The 22,500-nt window shown below is 35.1% G+C and overlaps 1 protein-coding gene across 1 annotated transcript in view; it reads right to left on the reverse strand.

Annotated features, from left to right (window-relative positions):
- Window positions 1-12,308, reverse strand: part of LOC136852377 (ras-related protein Rap-1b-like) — a 63,926-nt gene extending 51,618 nt beyond the window's left edge. The window contains exon 1 of the mRNA XM_067126968.1: window positions 12,206-12,308. The gene's annotated coding sequence lies outside the window, so the exon portion shown is untranslated. The remainder of the gene's footprint in view (window positions 1-12,205) is intronic.
- Window positions 12,309-22,500: the final 10,192 nt, after the last annotated feature.

Raw genomic sequence — 22,500 nt, forward strand, 5'->3', positions numbered from 1 at the left:
AGTGACGCACTAACGAAATCGGCCACAAGAGAGGTATAAGTGAATAACATCTCCCATCAACTCACCCGTCGAACTCAGGTGTTTTGCGTTTGGAGACGATATCCACCCACCTCTGCCATGTTGTATATGAATCACGGTGATGTGATAAATAGTCATAATATGGCTACGTGCGACAAACGCACTACACGGTCAACATGGCAGAGGTGGGTGGATATCGTCTCCAAACGCAAAACACCTGAGTTCGACGGGTGAGTTGATGGGAGATGTGATTCACTTATACCTCTCTTGTGGCCGATTTCGTTAGTGCGTCACTGTAGTCCTGATTCCTCGTCCGTCGCTGGTTCGATCCCACGGGACGGTGGACTTATTATCAACTAAAATTCCCCTTCGGTAACATATATGAAAATATATTATTTCCGAGGTAGAGTGAATTGATATTAAAGGACGTTTGTAGCTTTCTGATTATATATATATATATATATATATATATATATATATATATATATATATATATATATATATATATAAAGAAGAGAGAGAGAGAGAGAGAGAGAGAGAGAGAGAGAGAGAGAGAGAGAGAGAGAGAGAGAGAGAGAGAGAGACTACTGAATCCCCAACTAACAAAACAGCCAAAGTCAAAGTAAAAAAAAAAAAAAGGGCAAAATTAAAAACTCATAAAAATAGAAGTACAACAACAGGTCATGACAATACGACGAGAAATAAAAAATAAACACCACCACCGACCATTTTGACCTTATGTAAAACTGGCCAAATATCAACAGAGGTCTATTTACATGCATAATTAGCTTATTGACATAACTGCAATGTGTCTTTGAAACCCCGTTAACAAATGCGCCTAATTAATCACTGTATTGATGTGTATTAAAATTGTCAGCAGTTTTGAATGAGAGATTCAGCCCGTCTGCATTTTTAGTTTTCAGCTGTCTATGTTTAAGTTATTTTTTCGTTGCAACATTGATACTGATTCCGTGATTACGCTGTTGATTATATATATATATATATATATATATATATATATATATATATATATATATATATATATATTAATATGTATATATATACGTATATATATATATTTATATATATGTATATATATACACATACACACACATATATATACATAGAGAGAGAGAGAGAGAGAGAGAGAGAGAGAGAGAGAGAGAGAGAGAGAAATTTACACTTGTTAGTATTCATGTGACAAAGGGTGCATTTGAGAGAGAGAGAGAGAGAGAGAGAGAGAGAGAGAGAGAGAGAGAGAGAGAGAGAGAGAGAGAGAGAGAGAGAGAGAAACTCCTGAATGAAGAGCATCGGGCAACAGACTCAAAACGCATAACAGTCATGATTCCAATACAATTATCTCTGCTTTGCATTACACGACGATTGCAATGCTTGCAAATTGACGAAAAGTCAAAGTTGAAGGCTTCGTGTTGCAGAGCGACGCCAAAACAAACTTATAATTGCAAGCCCGAGCGCTTGCAATCTTAGCTGGACACAAAACAACGGTGCTGATTTAACCGTTCTAACTTCAGTGGCTGTAATGAAACGTCTAAATTCTGATGATTTGCCATTGTTTGCCGCGGGTAGATTCATTTCAACAGGCGGTAGATGATGTGTTCTAAGTGGCCTGGTTTTCATGGGTAAGGCTCGGATCTGATGTCATTCTGAAATTTTGATTCTGTAATTGGTAGTTTTAAACACCCTTTCATTTCTCTCTCTCTCTCTCTCTCTCTCTCTCTCTCTCTCTCTCTCTCTCTCTACATATATATATATATATATATATATATATATATATATATATATATATATATATATACACGTGTGTGTGTATGTGAGTGTGTAAATCAAGAAGATAAGTGGCTATTGCACTAGTAAAACTAACACACACACAAACATATATATATATATATGTATATATATACATATATATATGCATACATACACACACACACACACACACATATATATATATATATATATATATATATATATATATATATATATATATATATATATATATATATTAACTTTATCACATACACAATTGTTCTGTGCATTAGTAGAATTACTGAAAGGACCTCATTCAAACTGGATGGTATCTAATGGAGTATTTATTCAGAAAAGTTACTATATATATAACTAGAATTAGATTCCATTTTGTACTATCATGACATTTCTTAGCAATACCCTCACACCTTTCATCCTTACGTAACCATTACAAATTATGTACTATTCGCTGAAACTTACGTAAAAAAAAGACAACTTACGTAAGCTTTGAAAGCCGAAGAGATAAAACTTTATATAACCGCGAGACTAGAGGGATAAGTAAAGGGGAAAACGGCAGAAAATCAACATTGGAAACACGAGGGGCCGTTCAATAGGTATCCCCTATGGAGTCTGGAAGGTAAACACTTCAACATTTGGGTCAACGTAAACATTGTTTACCGAGCAGAGATCGTTCGAGGTATAGAGCGCTGACTTTGAAGAGATGGCTGGAGGAATTTTGACAATAGATCTGGCCAATATATTCCTTTTACATACTAGAATACAGGGACCAGAGTTGATGAAATATGGAATGAAAGTACGATGGGTGGCTAAAATTGAATGTGTGTCAGTAGATTTGAATAAATAAAACGTAGATAGATTAAAATGAAATTCAGAAAGTGTTCAATGACAGTGTTCAAGCGCTTCCATGAAGGAATCTCTTCCTTAAACATTCAAGAAATGGCGGCGAAAAGAATAATGCTTTGCGCCCCTTCCATTATGATCGAAAATTACTTAATGCAAAGCGTTTTTCGCCTAACACAAGCAAATGCGTGCCAGTTTTCTAGGGGGGTCATTATGAGGAATTTTTGTCATCGAGAATATCATATGAAATACGGAGGACAAGACGATCTACGTTCCATGTTTCTGGAGAGCCGTTATAAGGAATATTCAGTGCTTCTGTTATTGTTGAATTTGAGGTAATCAACGCTGGGAATATTTCGTAAATGAACAATTCCATCGCTGTTGTCGGTTGTATGATTAATCATCGAGTGATCATACGATGAGTTTAGACAACGCAGTTTCCACTGAAGTGTGCAAATGTGGCTGAACCGTCCTCGGATAGTGTGAGAAAAAAAAAAAAAAAGAAGGAAATATCTCTCTGTGAGTCGGTGGCTTCTCCGCCATTCCGGATGATGTTTCATGTCCAGACGATGATGATGGTGATGATTATGAGCCTTCTCCGGTAACAGATCTCGACGATAGTGTTGCCGTTGAGCAATGCAGTGTGATAATAAATGAGAACAAAGAGGAAAGCGATATTAAAAAGGGGGAAGAGAAAGTGAAAATGTAAATTAAAGGTTAGACCTACTAGTATGAAAAGAAACACTAAAAGTTTCATTATCATTACGTTTACAGTGAAAGTGAGACCCCAGATAATGAGTGGGCGCATCCCCACAACAGTGACAGTGATATGGGATGTGATAATCCATCCCTTTGTGCCACAGGCAGTCGCGTACGTGTCGGCAAGTGTGCCGACCCCCCTCAATTATGAAGCCAGTGCCAGTGCCACCACCAGCAGTGGTTCCAGACCTGTGGAACCTTCTATTGATAAGGCTGGACGCCCATATCGCATGAAAGGGGAAGAAAGAGGGGTCTGTAGACCAGAAACATGGGCTGCTAGTGTTCCTAAAAGGCCACAATACCTTGGTCAGTCCTTCCAAAATGTACCAAAAAGAAAAAAAAACTTTCAACCAAGGAGGTTGTGTTAGGTTAGGCTGAACTTCTGAAATTTTGGTAACACTATTTTTTTTGTCATTATTAATTTTTCCTTTTATTAATGAATATTTAAAGCAACAATCACCATTATCATCGTCATTAATCACTATTCTCAAGTTTGTTAGGATTGTTGTTAACCGACTCCATGGCAACTTTATATATAATTTTTAGCGTTTATTGAATGTACGTGAAAATATTATTCGGAAACGTTTTGAAAAAGGAGAAAGTTAAGGTGGGGAGGGGTGGGCTTTGAGCGAAATTTCATTTCATCACCATACAGCATCGTACAGTGACATAAGGTAACAATACAAGCACTATCCTGGTGATTTTATACCATAAAACTATGAAAAAAATATAACACAGAAATCTACATGAGCCTCATTAAAAAAAAACGGCCAAAGGATCATAAATAAAATGTTATCATGATTTGAAAGACACTGGTTTTCAATCACGATTTTCTCAATTTTTGAAAAAAGTGGCCACTGAATGTTTCTGTTAATTTAAAAATTTATGGAATATTTCATTGTCTTTCATTACTTTCAAAAGGTGAGTTCTAACTGTTTATTAGCTAAACATTTAGAAACAATTACAGTATGATCAAACTGAAATTGTGTTCTAAATGTTTAACTAATAAACATTTAGAAATCACCTTTTGAAAACAGTTAAAGACAATGAAGTATTCTATAAACTGTTGAATGAATAAAATAAGTAGGATAACGTTAATTCTAAAAATTAGTTCTTATATAATTAAAACTTGGGTTAACACCGGAAGTCTCGAGACCTCTACAGCTGCAGCTGTAATCTACTAATTGTCAAATCTAATTAATCCAAGTCTCTATTTTCACTGCATATTAAAATTCATGCAGACACACACAATATTCCCCGATCCCTTATCATATCCAGATGACATATTTATTGTTCTATGTCATTCCGTCTGATTGCTTGCCACATGAATGCTTGATTGAACAAGTTAATGGGAATCTTTTTATTTTCCTTTGTAATGAAGTAATTACTTGATTCTTAAATTCCCTGTCTTTAAATTATCCATCTTTTCCTCTGCATTTTTAATGATATTTCAGTTTACCTCATTCGTATGGATTTTTACATTATCAATTTGCTTGGAAGTAATTTCGTGAGTCAGTCATTCATGTAATTTTTCATTTCGATTTATGTTATACATAAATCATGTATATTCTTGAATTTCCATTCATCATTTATTACAATAAACTGTATCCTTGTACATGGGAGGTTTTCAACATTGAAACTAATAAAGTACGAGAGAGAGAGAGAGAGAGAGAGAGAGAGAGAGAGAGAGAGAGAGAGAGAGAGAGAGAGAGAGAGAGAGAGAGCATACATAACGAAAAGTAAAGGGAAATCCTGTATCAGTTAGTCCCAGTAAGTAAAACCTGGGTTCGGAAGGTACACGAATAAAATCTAGAAACAACCTGTGGCTGGACAGCACCCTTTTCATGCGTCATGAGATAGATTTATCAAATTACTTCATAGAGAACCACAAGCAGGGCATCACTTCTTGTTACAAGATAAATATCTGAGCCTTTTTGAATTGATTTGTGAAACTTACAGTCTAATATTTCACGATTTCGTAAGGAAAGAGCAAGAGAGGAATGTTGGCCAAGTCAGGGGGTTAACTTTGGCACCAGAGCAGTGGCTGAAATCGACCTTGACGGAGAAAAAAATTATGGCGATGCAGTAATACAGAACTAATGAAGTTACAGCAATTTCATTAGCTCAAAATTACAAAACGCTCCTAACAGGACAAGCGTTGCTATCATGACTTATGCGTACGAGTCGAGTCAGAAAATATTGCTAAGCAGACAAAAAGAGCTATAGCAATGAAGTTATACTGCCCTGTCATACAGAACAATACTCTATCCACCTAACCTATTTCTGTCCTAAGAAGACGTCCCCTTCCTGACAGTGTGACAATACAAAATCTCTATTCTAGTCCCTAGCTCACCCATCCACAGTAGAGAATAAACAGACTCTGACTCGAAACTATATCACGCAACCTCGGCCTAGCGAGACATCTCCCAAATATTCCCCGCGTTTGAAACGAGATTTCGACACCTACACGATTCGCACGTGGCATGACCAAAATAGATAGCAGACTCCCAGAGCGAGGAATAATTCCTCTCTCCAAGATAATTCCTTTCCTCTTGATAACTCCTTCCCTCACGGCAATTCCCAGACGGAGGCATCTTGACTCGTGGATTATACAAGTTCAGGTTAATTCTAGGCTTCCTTTCAGAAACTTTGTACGATCAAGAATTGTCGAGTGGTTAAGAATCGAGATATTGGCGAATAGTGAGGTAGATGGCACGATTATTTATGTAGAGCTACATTCGCAATTCCTAGAGGAATTTAGACTGAGGAGTGGCTAATTAAGACTGTATGTAAAAACTAATCTTTATTCCAGCTAAAGAACGTAATGCTCTATTTGGAGTATGATGTTATGATGTGATCCATTCTCTTCTCGCTAAAAAAAAAATTCTTTTCTTCGTTGCAAATTAAAATGAAAAGAAGATAAATCTTCCGTCAAAAGATCAAGAACCCCCCCACACATTTTCTTTGACCTTTCCAGGTAGTGAAAATTGGGTTGAGTAATCTCTCTCTCTCTCTCTCTCTCTCTCTCTCTCTCTCTCTCTCTCTCTCTCTCTCTCTCTCTCTACCCCCCCGAGAGAATATCTATTTTGAGGAATCTTCGATTCATTCACAGCCTGATGACGCAACATATACCAGAAAGCGTATAATATTCTTTCGACATTTTTCTTGGAAAAATCCGGCACTAACCTTTGTAGGGACGGAGGGAGAGTTTTGTATTCGCTGTATGTTTGAGAGAGAGAGAGAGAGAGAGAGAGAGAGAGAGAGAGAGAGAGAGAGAGAGAGAGAGAGAGAGAGAGAGAGAGAGTTTCTGTGTTTTATTTATTTTATGTGACTGAGTGTACGTTTTTCCCCTTCTCATAACTACTCTTATCGAATTCTGCGGTTGTTTGTCATAATTACTAGCCATGATGATGATGAGATGGTCGAACAGAGGATTAATTTTGTGGGGCCTACATATTATCTTTGTGAATTATACTCTCTCACTCTCTCAGTATCCCCTTTTCCTCCTTTGTTAAATGTGGGTTCACACCTTTGCCGTTATGTTTGGCAAACTACTTTCATTAACACTTACACATTTGACAGAATGATTGTTTGAAAGAAAACTTTCCATGGGGTACATCAGCAAATAATCATCAGTTGATCTGGTGATATATATATATATATATATATATATATATATATATATATATATATATATATATATATATATATATATATATATATATATATATATATATATATATATATATTCCCTTAGCTCCCCGAGTTCGATCACATGAGGATAAACGACTTTGGGTCCGTCTTCTCGAAACTCCACAGTGATCCCCAATAAAAAAAATCGCCAGAAACTGTAAGGTTAAACCCCTCTAGGGACGCTCCCTTAAATGGAAAAAGGGGGTCGAATTCTGGTTCAACTCGCTGGTGGGCCGCAGTCGTTAGTCAGTGAAACACGAGTGCTTCTGTTCCATATATATATATATATATATATATATATGTATATAATATATATATATATATATATATATATATATATATATATATATATATATATATATATATATATATATATATATATATATATATATATATATATATATATATTGGAACACATCGTAATGTAGATGCATGGAAGATGAAAGCTTCTATACAAATTATACGCATTGTAGTATTTTTTTAGGCATCTCATAATAATTACGGACACAAGATCCTACCATTGAATGTAGAGCTTCACTGAGCTTCCATATATAGTTATTAATAGTTTCATTATACATATAATGGAAGCATTGTAGTGTAGATGCACGTAAGATGAGAACTTCTTTACAAATCATAGACATTGTAGTGCTTTTTTTTTTTAGGCATCTCGTAATTACGGATACAAGATCCTATCTTTGAATGTAGTTTCAATTATCTTTATCTTTCACAACTAGTCATTAATACTATTTCATTAAATATACTCATAATTACGGATACAAAATCCTACTGTTGAACGTAGTTTCATTTAGCCTTCACATATAGTCATTAATACTATTTCATTAAATACACTGAACCACACTGCAGTGTAGATGCACGCAAGACGAGAGCTTCAATACAAATCATACGCGCCGCAGTATCTTTTTAAGCATTTAACCACGGCCCCCCCAAAAAATGTTTTTAATGATCCCATACACTCGGTTAAAGAAGACCTCGGGAGGGAACTAGGAACTTCGTATAAGGATCCTTAAAGGAGAACGGCTTCGAGGGATGTTTGTTGGTAGGCCTTGGACTGTTTATGTAATGATTGTCTCTCTCTCGTCTATTCCTTACTTTGAGCCTCGTTGTCATTTTTCCCACTTGGTATTTTCGTGTTCCATTCGTTACTTCACATTTTGCATTTTCAATTTGTTTTTAATTTTCTCTTTTCTTTATCATTTTCACGTTCCATTCCGTCAGTTATTTCGTTTCTCGTTTTTCTTTTCGTTTGTTCATTCCTGGATGAAGTATTCAGGTAAAAGCCACCAGAATAATATTCATGGTTCTGGAAGGAATATCTAACATTCTTTCAAATATAATGGTATTAAGGCGAAAAATGACTTGTTTGTATCAATCGAGCCACTGTGAAGTTCACTTTTACATAAGACCTTTCAGAAAATACTGTCGCTTTTCCTTTACAAATTTACAAGCAAAATGGCCACTTCTTCAAGCGGCGTTTCTTGAAATAACTACAAAATGCACCGCCTGTAGCTGACACATTGTTCGAATTGTGCCGAACTTGATATGGCTACGCTTGCCAAGCCTATATTAAAATGGATAGCTTATACTTCAGTTATAAAAGGACAAAACCTTAAAAGGTTTATACAAATGTGTTTCAGTTCTGTGCAAATTTACACGAAAATGATAAATCAAATAGGAGAGGGTGCCTTGATTTTGTGGGTTAAGTGTCCCAAAGCCATTATCAGCTGATACTTATGCGTTCCAGCTCTCCCTCTCTTACCCTTCACGATCAACAGGTGTTCAATATATTCAGTAAGTCGACCTGGTTAGCTTCTCTTCCTTACATTTACGTCTTTTAGCCAAAGATTCATTTGCTTATGGAAAGGTTAAGGAAGAAAAGAAGGTTACTTGAAGGGAAATTGAAGAATATGTAGTTATAGGTAAAATAAGTGAAGAAAAGCGTGTACATCTGACGAAATATTCTAAGGAAGAAAAGAAATTCTTCAGGAGAGTCAATCCAGAGAAAAGGGTTAATTTCCTCAATCCACAACAAACTGCTTTGATTCGATCTTTCTCCCTCCTACACTCATAAACATTCCCTACTAATTCTGTGACCCATTCATTGAATTTCGTTAATGCCTCATACACTCCTCTCCTTCCCCTTCGTTGCCTTTAACCCAAGCTTATTTTTCGCAGCTTAATCCTCATCAAACTCACCAGTCTTAATTACATTTACAAGCACATTTCCACATTTATCTTGCAATTGCAACATTTACCTGTTTTCACCTCAGTTCCAAACTCTGCATTACATCTAACAACTTGGCCTTCTGTGCATGTTTTACTCACACACAAAAATTTTCCTCAACATTTTCTGTATACCAAATTTACATGCGAATATTTTCTCTGAAAAACCTCCTCATACCTACAGCAATCAGTTTCTCTTCTGAACACATTTGGACGGGACTTTTCCCATTCACGCTCGCTTCGGCAACTCAAAACCTACCAAATATTCCCTCTCTTTGTTAGTGTCCTGAGGTTTCTTCGGCGCTGAATGGTACGAAATTGTCGAGAATATAATCTTAATAATGCTTTCCTGGCAGCAAGAGATATGCTGAAGAATCTGTTCTAGTAACTATATATATATATATATATATATATATATATATATATATATATATATATATATATATATATATATATATATATATATGAGGATAAGAAGGCCCATAAAACACTATTTGAACTTTGCAACCATATATTTCAGGCACTTCCTTCTGTGACCCTGTTCACTGGAAAAATATGGATAGATGAAATGTTACAAGGGTATATATACAAAGCATATATAGGTGTGGCATTAAGTCTCCGATGGTATGCAGGTGACCGTTTCCTAAGAAGGAGGAGAGTCAACTGTTCCCTAGTGGTTTCGGCCCATTAACTCCCGTTTGGCGTCGATTCTGGTAGTCGTGTGCTCTGGAACACCTTCTTCAGGAGCGGTCTGAGAGTTCGGGGATTCTCCTACATATCAGAAATACAGGACATATCATGAACTGGAGTGGGGCGGAGCTGGTTTTCAAAAGTAGCTGTCCGTACAAAAGAGAGATGCTGGAATCTGCTATCATCAATCAAACCAACAATATGAACTTGTCAGGAGGACATTGGAAATCGGACGACATCGACGCTTTAATCCTCAGACCGCTCCTGAAGAAGGTGTTCCAGAGCACACGACCACCAGAATCGACGCCAAACGGGAGTTAATGGGCCGAAACCACTAGGGAACAGTTGACTCTCCTACTTCTGAGGAAACGGTCACCTGCATACCATCGGAGACTTAATGCCACACCTATATATGCTTTGTATATATACCCTTGTAACATTTCATCTGTCCATATTTTTCCAGTGAACAGGGACACAGAAGGAAGTGCCCGAAATATATGGTTGCAACGTTCAAATAGTGTTTTATGGGCCTTCCTATCCTCATATTATACTGTAGTATTACAGTAAAGACATTCATATATATATATATATATATATATATATATATATATATATATATATATATATATATATATATATATATAATGTCATGGATGGAGTGCTGATTGGCAATACTTAGGAGAAACTGCAGATAATATTAAGTATGAAGCTGTTTATGTAAGACTAAAATTGAGGGTATACAGGAGCGGGAATTAGGCAACATGGATAAATGGTGACTAGGAAAATGGAGCAATAAATGTTCGTGCAGACGGAAAGAGAATGGAAGAAGAGTTATATAATTATTAGTGAGTTGATATTCTGGATGATAGTGAGATTAGAGGAGAGGTGAACTACAGAACAGAAGGAACTCAATATCTATGGAAGCCAGGGTTAGAATGCATGATGGGATTGTTGGACCAACTTCTCCACTATGGAAGTGAAGTCTGAATGTTAAATACGAGTAAAAGAAGGTTTAAGCTGTAGGGATGAACTGCTTTACGTAGTAATTGTGGTATACGAAGAATTGAAGAGTGGGAAAAGACTACACTTCAAAAAACAGAAGAGTGTTGGAAAGATAAACGTGAGTGGCGCACTGTATATAAGGGATTCGACAAGCTGCTGGTGAGACTTCTGTTAAGATGTATGGAGCAGCTTTTGTTGTAGGTCTCTGCAAAGGGGTACATGAAAAGATCAGCAGTTTAGAAGTGAATATAACAGTGATTGCAGTCTTTCTTTTCTTGAAGACCGCCCTGTTATGGAAAACGACTTAATGTTTAAAAGAGATAGTGTACATCTATCTATCAATCTATCTATCTATCTATCTATCTATCTATCTATCTATCTATCTATCTATCTATATATATATATATATATATATATATATATATATATATATATATAATAATAATACCTGTAATCATTTTAAATACTTTATGTACTTAATTTGGTCTTTTTTTATTGTGTTTTAAAAAATATCAATTCCCTTACCTTGATTTATTGCAACAAGTTGGGGGTTTAGAAGAACCAAGTACTCTCTTGATTCTCAGTGCATAGTTCCCAATCTTTCACCTTGGTGTTTGTACAAAAAGTATATTAATGCTTCTTTTTCACTTATCAGTCGTTTTTCTGATTGTTTTTTTAATACGTACTTATATTTGTAATTATTAATACATATTATGTATATAAACATGAATATATATGTGTATATATACATCCATATATATATATATATGAATGTATATATATATATATATATATATATATATATATATATATATATATATATATATATATGTGTATATATATACAATGTATAAATATGTCGATATATATAAATGTATATATATAAGAAAAATATGCATACATAAGCCCATATATATATATATATATATATATATATATATATATATATATATATATATATATATATATATATATGTGTATGTATATATATATATATATATATATATATATATATATATATATATATATATATATATATATATATATATATATATATATATATATATATATATATATATATATCTCCCGAATACTACGACCGAACAGGCAGTAGGCAGCCGTCCAATTTCAGCCAAAGCTAACGTTTAACACATGCAGCTATGCAGTTACCGACCGCCAAAACGATGATCCGAACGAATCGCAAGTTCGACCGTGATCGCAAATTCGACCTGAGAGCCACTGGGATAACCTACATCACTGCCAAGCGGACACCGATGGCACCCTGAATATTATTTCGAGAATGACTTAGCCTGACCATCCTGCGTACGACAACGGGTTCGCCCCCCAGGTAGACTATCGCCGGCGCTGCCAGACGCACCCTCGGCGTATTGATAAATCGATTTACCATCCGGCTTGCAGGTGTGTTTTTCGTGCAATCTGCTGCCCTTTCGTGTGGAAATCTGAAACTAAGCGTCGCAGGGACGAACAACGTATTTGGTCAATTTCTAAGCGAAGAATCATTCGAAATGGGCGATCAAAAATGGGCTTTTTTGGGGGGGGGGGGAACCGGGTCACGGACGGACATCGAGTGGAAACATTTACTTCGGAGCAATTTCTGGGCTGCACCTGTTGCATCGAGCCGCCTCGCCGCTGCTGACGAAGGAGGGAGACTTTAAGAATACTCGTCTCTCCTCCTTCTCCTTCTTCCGTTTTAATCTAGAATGTAACAACCTCCATCAATCCGGCTTTCTTTATCTTTGAGCGCGCTCTTAGCGAAATTATTTTTCGCAACCCGCGGCTTTATGTTCAGGTTTTCGTGGGATCTTTTGCTTTATTTTATGCCCCCTTTTTTTCTGGTCGTGGAACCATCGATTTCTGAATCCGTATGAACGGAATTTTTGGGTTCCGTTCTATTGTCTAGAGGAACCTATTTTCGCCCTTCTTTTGGGAATAATATGGGACGTCTCTCTCTCTCTCTCTCTCTCTCTCTCTCTCTCTCTCTCTCTCTCTATATATATATATATATATATATATATATATATATATATATATATATATATATATATATATATATGCTTATTAATTCTTAAACCTCTTTACCTTGGGAAAAGGATTAAATATAATAAGCGCTTCCGGTCAAACCAGAATTCGAACCAATGCATTTTGGGTTTGACAGAGGGTTGGTAGTGATATATCCATTTTGTTATCAAATTACATACATACGCCTTTCTAATCTCTTATAAGTCTTCTATCCAAAGGCTAAAACTTTGAAGGAAAAAAAAAGTTATTGTTATGTTGTGCCACTCATTATTCCATTTTGATAGTTTTTTCAGCCATTAACTTCCTACCAGCATCAGTGCCAAACTAGTTTGATAGTGGAACTGCAACCCAAGCTAGTCTTTACCTCACAATGCTTGGCTAAAAGTATGTTTTGCCAGACTAGAATTTATGAAGGGGATGAAAGGAAAAACTCTAATAAAGAAACTTAAAACAATTCTGATATTCAGGAAAAACAACCATCAGCTCATCCAAAAAACAACAGAAAAATTGCTAGCAAGACCAGCCTGTGAAACAAACCAGAGAAGTGTTACCTATTGCCATAGTAACACCTCCACATACAACCACTTCTCCTTCACCTTTTCCTCTTCCCTTCATACTTGTTGCCGAGACCTTCACTCCTTTGTTATTTTGCGCCATTCTCTTATTCTCTTTTCTCAGAAACCAGTTGTTGCATCATCTTCCAGTCCCAAGAACTACCGTGATTATAGAATTAGGAGTCACCGAGAGACATCTGGATTAGCTGCTTAATACGGTACTGGATTATATCACGATGAAGACAGAATAATGACTGACAGAAGATTAATGAAAAGAACTATAACACAGTTAATGCTGAAGAAGAGCCGGAAGTCATTCCCTCTATTAATAAGAAAAATCTTAATTCCATACTTATCTTTTTTGGCGCCGTTTTCTATATCATCTTTCTCTCAGTAATCCCTGCTTAATCAATCATCTTTACAAACATCTGCTCTTTTCCACGAACTTTTAAGTTTTTTTAATACGGTCTTTATAGCATTATGTATTCATTACGGTCGTGATAGCATTATGTATCCTACTTACCAAAAATAAGACCGACAAGTTATTGAAATCTGGGTAGCAATATCCGTAGAGTTAATCACCAAAACGCCTTTTCTTTCTAATTTATTCTCTATCCTTTAACTACAAAAAAAAAAAAAAAAAAAACACACACACACACAAAAGGAAATACTATTTCTCTTTCTTCCCATTAAAATTCATCTTGAACTTTAGTGAAAAATTCACAAAAATTAAAGCTTTTTATTTTAATTTCGGTCTGTTAATAGCAGAAACCACCGTTCAAGAAGTTTGATCATTTACTGAAATATGGGTGCCAGTATCCGTTTTCATTTCCATCGACCAATTAGAAAAATTTCCTTTTCGATCCTGTACCTGCAAAACGACAATAATTGAACTTCTTCCATTCAAGATGGATTCTTGAACCCCTCTTGAATCTTTTCGTAAGAGTTCTTTGTTTTACACAGACAGAAAATACTTTTTTTTCTTCTCTATCGGACACAACCAGACTTGAATGCATGAGAATAATGAAAGGAACCACTCTAACGCAGAAGCCTGCAAAAATTAAGACGCCGAGGAACACACTATCATTATCATCATGAAATTCAAGAACCGTGCCACTATAACCTCAACACATGGAAAACTGCATTTGAAACAGACCAGGGTATGTTATCCATCCCCATTGTAACACCTTCGTTTGCTGTCATCTCCTTTTCACCTCTGATATTTTCCTTCATACTTGTTGATAAGGCTTTCGTTCAGTTATTGCTTACTCCCCTCCTCCCCCCCCAACCCCAACCTCTCAAAAACTACCTGTTGCATTACCTTCTAATTCACCCAAAATATGATGGAAGAACCATGAGTCACGAAGAAGCATTTAGATCGGCTGTTCGATGCAATACCTGATCATAACATGAAGAAAACAGAAGAATTACTTGCCTCACAATTAATGAAGAGCCATAAACATCTAATCTTTTACTCAAACATTTTTCTTTTTATTTTGGTCAGTATAAATGCTTACTGCCTACTTCTAGAACACCTTTCCCACAGTAAAAGGCACTTAATCAGATATAACTTTTTAACATCTGTTAGTTTTGTTAAATTTCAGGTATTTTTCATTCCATTTTAGTCTGCAAACCGCTGCAGACCTAAGCTGCCATTTAATAAGAAATAGTTACTGAAATCTGGGTTGCATTTCCCGTAGAGTTTAGCGTTTGCAGATTATTTTCTTCTTGATATCCCTGTCGGCCCTTTGACCTAAATGGAAGAAAGTCAATCAGTATTCCTCTTTATTTCAATGGAGTTTAATTCTTGAACTCCAGTTCCGGTCAAGACAATCTAGACTGTCCACCCTTCCTTCCATCGATTCACCACACGTTGTGAAAACCGGTCTTGTAACAGATCGACTATTACAAATTCGAGAACTTCGGTAATTGCTTTCAAAGTTTGCAGGGAATCCCGAAAATAAGGCGGAATAATTCTATGCTTACTTAATAATCATTATAGTTAGGTTACCCTTGAATGCGTTTTCCTTTTGGAATGCCATTATCGTTTTCTTTTATTTCTAAAGCTGAAACTAGCGTCACTGACGAGAGAATAAAATCTCTACGGGGATCAGCATTTATTATTTTCAGTATGATTTTTTTTTAAGTCCAATTAATTTTTTTTCGTGTACTTTGAACATTTGAAAAATCATTTCGCACCGTATTAACAAATATATTTTAAGATCTTAATCAATATATTAGTGAAATGACGATTTATATAGTACAAAGTGCTCATTTTCCTATGCTAACTGCAATTTGTCTCGAGAAGATAAAATACTTGAGTTTTTGCTGATTTCATCAACTTGTCGTTTTCGATTATGGATGAACTCACGTGAACTGATTTCTATTGTAGCTACGTAAACAAACCGTGCAGTGAAAGTGCCTCTACGCTCTTGGTATTTATTTTTTTTAACTTTTTGTGAGTTTCTTGGTATTTATTCGCTTCAATACTGCAAGACACAATTCATTTGAAATCGAAGACATTAGAGACTACTTCAGAAAAAGTCAGAAAAGGCTGGCTGGCTGGAAAAGAGGCAGATGTTGCAGGCCAGTTGGAGTCAAGAGATCTGACAGTTGATGCCAAGATGTCTGTCACTGGGGTTTGTGGCACTGCCTGATTCAGCTGTCAGGCACTTTGATGCACAAGATGTAGGGAGAGAATGAGGCACTCCATGAATAACTTGGGACGGATATCTTCCCAGCTGCAAGGTGACAGTACAATCTCCAGGCTAACAAGGAAGAGGAAGTCAACTGAAGTGGCAGAACCTGAACTTGATTAGTTCTGGGCCCCACTAAGATCTCAACGGTAGGCCCAATTAGGAAAGACATATTTTGGATTATAGAGAAGGGGCCCACTAAAGGTAAATCAACCTCCTCGAGAAATGACAACTTAAGTCCTTAAGATCTTCAGTGAAAAGCCAAATAGTAAGTGTTTTTTTTTTAATTCTTGCTATGTTTATGTAGCCTGGTCGGTTTTACAGTGGAATGCATATTTTCATACCATATTTTAGCGCCCTTGGCAAATATTTAGCCATTTCAGTGAAGGCGTTGTTTCATTTTACTGCCCACTCATTATCGCGACGTTGGTTGCGTTCATGAACTTCAAACTTGGACAAACTAAAAACTATTCAGCCTAAACTTTTGAAACTTTTCTAGTTGATTTTCTAGAGGGTCTTTATACTCATAAATTGAAGTTCCAAGGTGTAATAATTTGGATTATTTTAGACTGAATGCACTGAGACGTGAATGCACTGAGACAGTTATCCGAAAAGTGTGCATTTTTTGCGATAATGACCGATTTTTACCATTCAAAAAAGTCTCCTATGGAACACGATAGAAATAATCAACACACAATCACGTGTGGAACAGAAACAAATTTCTGACTCACATTAGGATCGAACCCAGGTCTTTCTAATGAAAGACCAGACAGCTGACAACCAGGCCACACAAGTCATAAAAGAACTTGGAATCTGAGTACCACTGTACATAAGGCTTTACCTGGGTTCGATCTTGATGTGAGTCAGAAATTTGTCCCTATTGAACACGTTTACCCTGCCGGTAGGATGAACGTAATCAATCAATTATTGTTGAACAAGGGGTTTACCTCAGTGTGATGACCCATTAAAATAATTTGCCAGTCTATTCTGTTAACATATATGTTTGCACGTAGAACAATGGTTAATTAGTTCACGTTCGAATACCTAGTTACACAATCCTAACCTCACCTTACTAACAGCTTTAGGATACCTTAAAAGCCTCTTATGAACATATTTTGTCCTGAACTTCCGCCTAGGTTAGCGCGAATGACTACCTTCGTCGGAATCTTATGTCTGACATAATTTAATGTTGGTAATGGCAGAACGTGCTTTCTTGTATGGACGAGATGAAAGGTTAAATATGTTTGACTCTTCCTATGAATGCTAGCTATTTATTCTGCCCCATATAGGTAAGGTTTCCGAACACAGCGCGCAGATAGGTACCAGTGAATCGTCCAGTGATGTCTATGATTTTGATTGGTTTGATTAAAATAAATGCATAGGCCTAGGGCATTGGTTTGATTAAAATAAACGCATAGGACTAGGGCGTGACGTATGTCGAGCTGTGCATGCAACCACCTTTTAAACTACAGTATTTTTCGACTGGATGCGTTTTGAGGCCACAACACTTCTGTACTTACATCCAAAATGAAGAAAATATCAAGGATGTGGCTTATATTATGTTTGCTTATGAGTTTATAATCTCTGTCTTTGGCATAATCAGGAGATGTTTTGTATACTGGTTTCTCTAATGTGCGTATGATAGTTTTACGCTTTAGTTCCTACGTTATCCGGTATTTTTCTCCATTCATTTATGAATAACGTATTGATAAATCACTTTAGTCTTTACCTGGCATTAGTTAATTAACTGAATCTTCCTTTTAGTTAATGAAAATGACCATAAGGATATTTTATTACCATATTCAAATATCAAAGACTTTTATTGCAAAAAAAAGGTAAGCGCACAGTATATCATCCTCAAAATAATGTTACTTTAGTAGCGAGAAAAGAGGTTCGTATCTGAAAGTTTTCTTTTAATGTTTAGGCTTCATAGAAAACGACATAAATGGGTAACTATGTATGACTGAATCACGAAAATATGGAACGTGATGAGTATATAAATAAAAACAAAATCCACAAAGGAAAGAGAAACAGTGGAGTGCTGCAAGGCCTTTCGACTTGTAGTCCTTTACTTAGCAGAAAGAGAAACAGCGGAGTGCTGCAAGGCCTTTCGACTCCTAGTCCTTTACTTAGCAGACTGTTAAGTAAAGGACTAGAAGTCGAAAGGCCTTGCAATACGCCACTGTTTCTCTTTCCTTCGTGAATTTTGTCTTTATGGGTAACTATACATTTTAGAATGACTACACAACATCCCCTTAAAATGTCCTACGTTTCCACACGGGCGTAGCTACTTAAGCTTCAATAACGTGATTTCTGCGTAATTTAAGACCCGTATAATTTAATTACTAACTATATTTCCCAATTTTACGAATTTTGTGGTGACATAATAATACATGGTGAAATTAGCTGAATGTAATTACAAACGTCATCGTGTGGGAAATCTTTTGACTACATTCTTAAATGGAGGGTTCAGTATGTTTTCATGATTCGTCAGAATAGGAAAAATTTTCACATTAATTTTAGAATGTTTTTATCACTTATATCAAGAGCATTTAAGGCTGGACAAAATATTAGTTTTGAATTCAGTTGTACTACATTTCTGACCTGACAGTTCCATTTCCAGTTGTTGCTTGCTCTGATTTTGCTTCCATCATTTGCAAATGCTTTTAGAATTTTAATAATTTCAATAAATCCCATTCTCTCACCCTTATCAGAACCTAACGCTATGAAAAATCGACTTATCTTGGTAACAAGTATTTACATTACTTGCCATTTTCATAAATTAAACAACCATTCCGTCATTATAAGGATTTATAAACTATGACGATATACAGAAAAATAATGTTAAAACCAACTAATATCTTATATACGTCCGCACGCATGCGTTACATGCATTGTAAAGAAAAAATGCGTTTAGTTATCTACTTTTTCTCATTGTGGTCTGCTAACAAATATGTTAAAATTATTACAGATGTACATAGAAAAACATATCTTTATGTGCTGTTATGATATTGAAAGGCTTAGTGAAATGAATGTCCTTGAGAATATATAAACCAGTAATTAATGATTTTCTTACGAAGACCTTGTTTATATTCCTATGGACATTCATTGTAGCCACATCTTGGAAGAACGCAAAATTATTTTACCCCGTAAGGGGATAGTGCCGTCAGTGCGTGAGGTGCACTGTAGGCATTACTAACGGCTCTTTGCAGCGTCCCTTCGGCCCCTAGCTGCAATCTCTTTCATTCCTTTTACTGTACCTCCACCCATATTGCCTTTTCTTCCATCTTGCTATCCACCCTTCCTTAATTATTTTACAGCGCAACTGCTTTGAGATTTTCCTCCTGTTACACCTTTCAGACCTACCTGCTCTCGATTTCCTTTCCAGCGCTGAATGACCTCACAGGCCCCAGTGCTTGGCCTTTGGCCTAAGCTCTACATCCCATTCCATTCCAAGATTATTTTTCCAGTCTACTGATATGTCTAACGCTTTATTCTTTGGAAGGTTTAGCCTTGGGAATACGCATAAAGGCGAACAAACCGTGATTGGAAAACATTACGTCATGACTGCGATGAAAGCAAGCAATAAAAGCAAGCAATGTTATAGACGCTAATTGAACCAGAGAACATACTCTTGAAAACAAGAAGGAACAACAGTGAACTTGACCGTGATTTCGTAAGATCATTAAATCCGACTTCCTCTTATTTTGGGAAGCCAAGACTCCATTAATGAGGGGATAAGGCGGGGCGTCGAGGAATCGTGACCCTGGTTTTCTTCAGACGATGAAAGCTACGATAGTGTACATTTTTTTTTAGTTGCAAATCACTATTGCCTTTAGAGTCAACGGGTATTTGTAAGAAATATATTGACTTTACTGTAAGTGATTATCACCTTAATTTTTGTTTCGGTTGCAGGGTTGGGTAGTCATTAGCTTTTCTTTCGTACCGTATTTTTATGAATATTTGCTCGTTATACGAACACAGTTACACACACACACAATACATTTATGTATATATACATATATGTTTACGCACACACGCACACAACACACACACACACACATATATATATATATATATATATCTATATATATATATATATATATATATATATATATATATATATATATATATATATATAATAATGTATATGTATGTATGTATGTATGTATGTATGTATGTATCACAGTTACACACACACAGACATATATATATATATAAATATATAATGTCTATGTATGTATGCATGTATGTATGTATGTATGTATGTATGTATATATATATATATATATATATATATATATATATATATATGTACATATGTCCATATATATATATATATATATATATATATATATATATATATATATATATATATATATATATATATATATATATATATATATATATATATATGTACATATGTCCATATATATATATATATATATATATATATATATATATATATATATATATATATATATATATATATATATATATATATATATATATATATATATATATATATGGACACATGTACGTGTTTGTGTGTATATATATGTATAAATATATTTACATACAGACAGACTGATAAATACACAGACACCGCACTCTATCCGCGTATCTTATCACACCAACTATTTTTGCCCAAGGGATATTTTTAATCACAAGGTACTCTATAATCCAGCGTCATACATTAAGAGAAAAAAAAAAAACAATTAAGCCATTTCCTGAATATATGCAACGTTCCGGAGATATTTGCGTCCGGAATTACCATATGCATAAATATCCTGCATTGCTCCAATATATTGGATGTGGCTTAGGTCGTTCTTACCCACTCCCACACTCTGACCTTATGGGCAGAGTGGCGTATTTTCCTTCTTTGCTTATTTTTTATAGAGCTTGTTATTTTGCTTCGTAAATATTCTGCTTCTTTTATTAGAAGAGTGAGTTTGTTATTGAGACTTTGAATATATGTATATATAGGTGTGTATATAAATAAAGATAAAATCCCCATCTGTCATTTATATGAGCTTTCTTTGTAAACATACTTTTATATTTCTTCAGTCTGCTAAGTAAAGGACTAGTGTCGAAAGGCCTCGCAGCACTCCAGTGTTTCCGTTTCCTTCGTGGATTTTATCTTTATTTATATATTCATCACGTTCCATATTTTCGTGATTCAGTTATACATGTGTGTATATATTATATATAAGTGTATATATATATACATATATATATATATTGTATATATATATGTATATATGTATATATATATATATATATATATATATATATATATATATATATATATATATATATATATATATATATATATATATATATATATATTATATATATAATCAAACTGGGATAAATGCAGGATCTTGGGTCACGAATCCAGAATAATGATGCAACATTGCAATGTATTACAATATGCTGATAATAGTCATTAAGAAATAATTGATCGTCTACAAAATTAGGTATACTTCCCATCCCAATGAAGAAATATTTTAACATTAGGTACATTTCCCATTCTCAGTGAAGAAATATTTTGACATTAGGTATATTTCCCATTTTCAATGGATAACAATTTGGATTCTCTGTGAAAATTGCCAAATATACACATCCTTTTGTTCAGTATAACTATAGTGAAACAATTCGCGAGAAATCAGATACCCAAACCTCGCATGATTAATATTTTGCTTACATGTAATATTATCGTGCCATTTCATATTTCAAAATAGCCATTTTTCGTTTTATCCTATACAGAATAGTATATTATATATAGCAAATATACAGTCTAGTTTTACTATGGAGTTTCAAATAATAATTATGAGCTGGGATAAAACAATCTCCCTCTCGAATTTTCTTGTAAAATAAAAGGGTCTGATTTTACCTACCACTTTTAAGAAGAAATGACCATTCAAGAGTTTGATCACAGAATAAGGGCTTATGCAATGTGTGTAAGTTAGATATTTAATGGTGGAATTGGCATGGAAGCTGATAGCTGCTGTATATTCAGCTGACTCGGTTAATATAGGATTATATTGTGTAAAGTAGATACTATTTTCCATTTAGTAATAAAATATTTAATGATTTTCAATGATTTAGCTTTACAATTCCTCAGAACTTTTTTTTCTGATGCCAATTGCCGTATTACAATTATGGGTTCAAGAGAG

This window comes from Macrobrachium rosenbergii, chromosome 25, assembly GCF_040412425.1.
Source record: "Macrobrachium rosenbergii isolate ZJJX-2024 chromosome 25, ASM4041242v1, whole genome shotgun sequence".
Lineage (NCBI taxonomy): Eukaryota > Metazoa > Arthropoda > Malacostraca > Decapoda > Palaemonidae > Macrobrachium > Macrobrachium rosenbergii.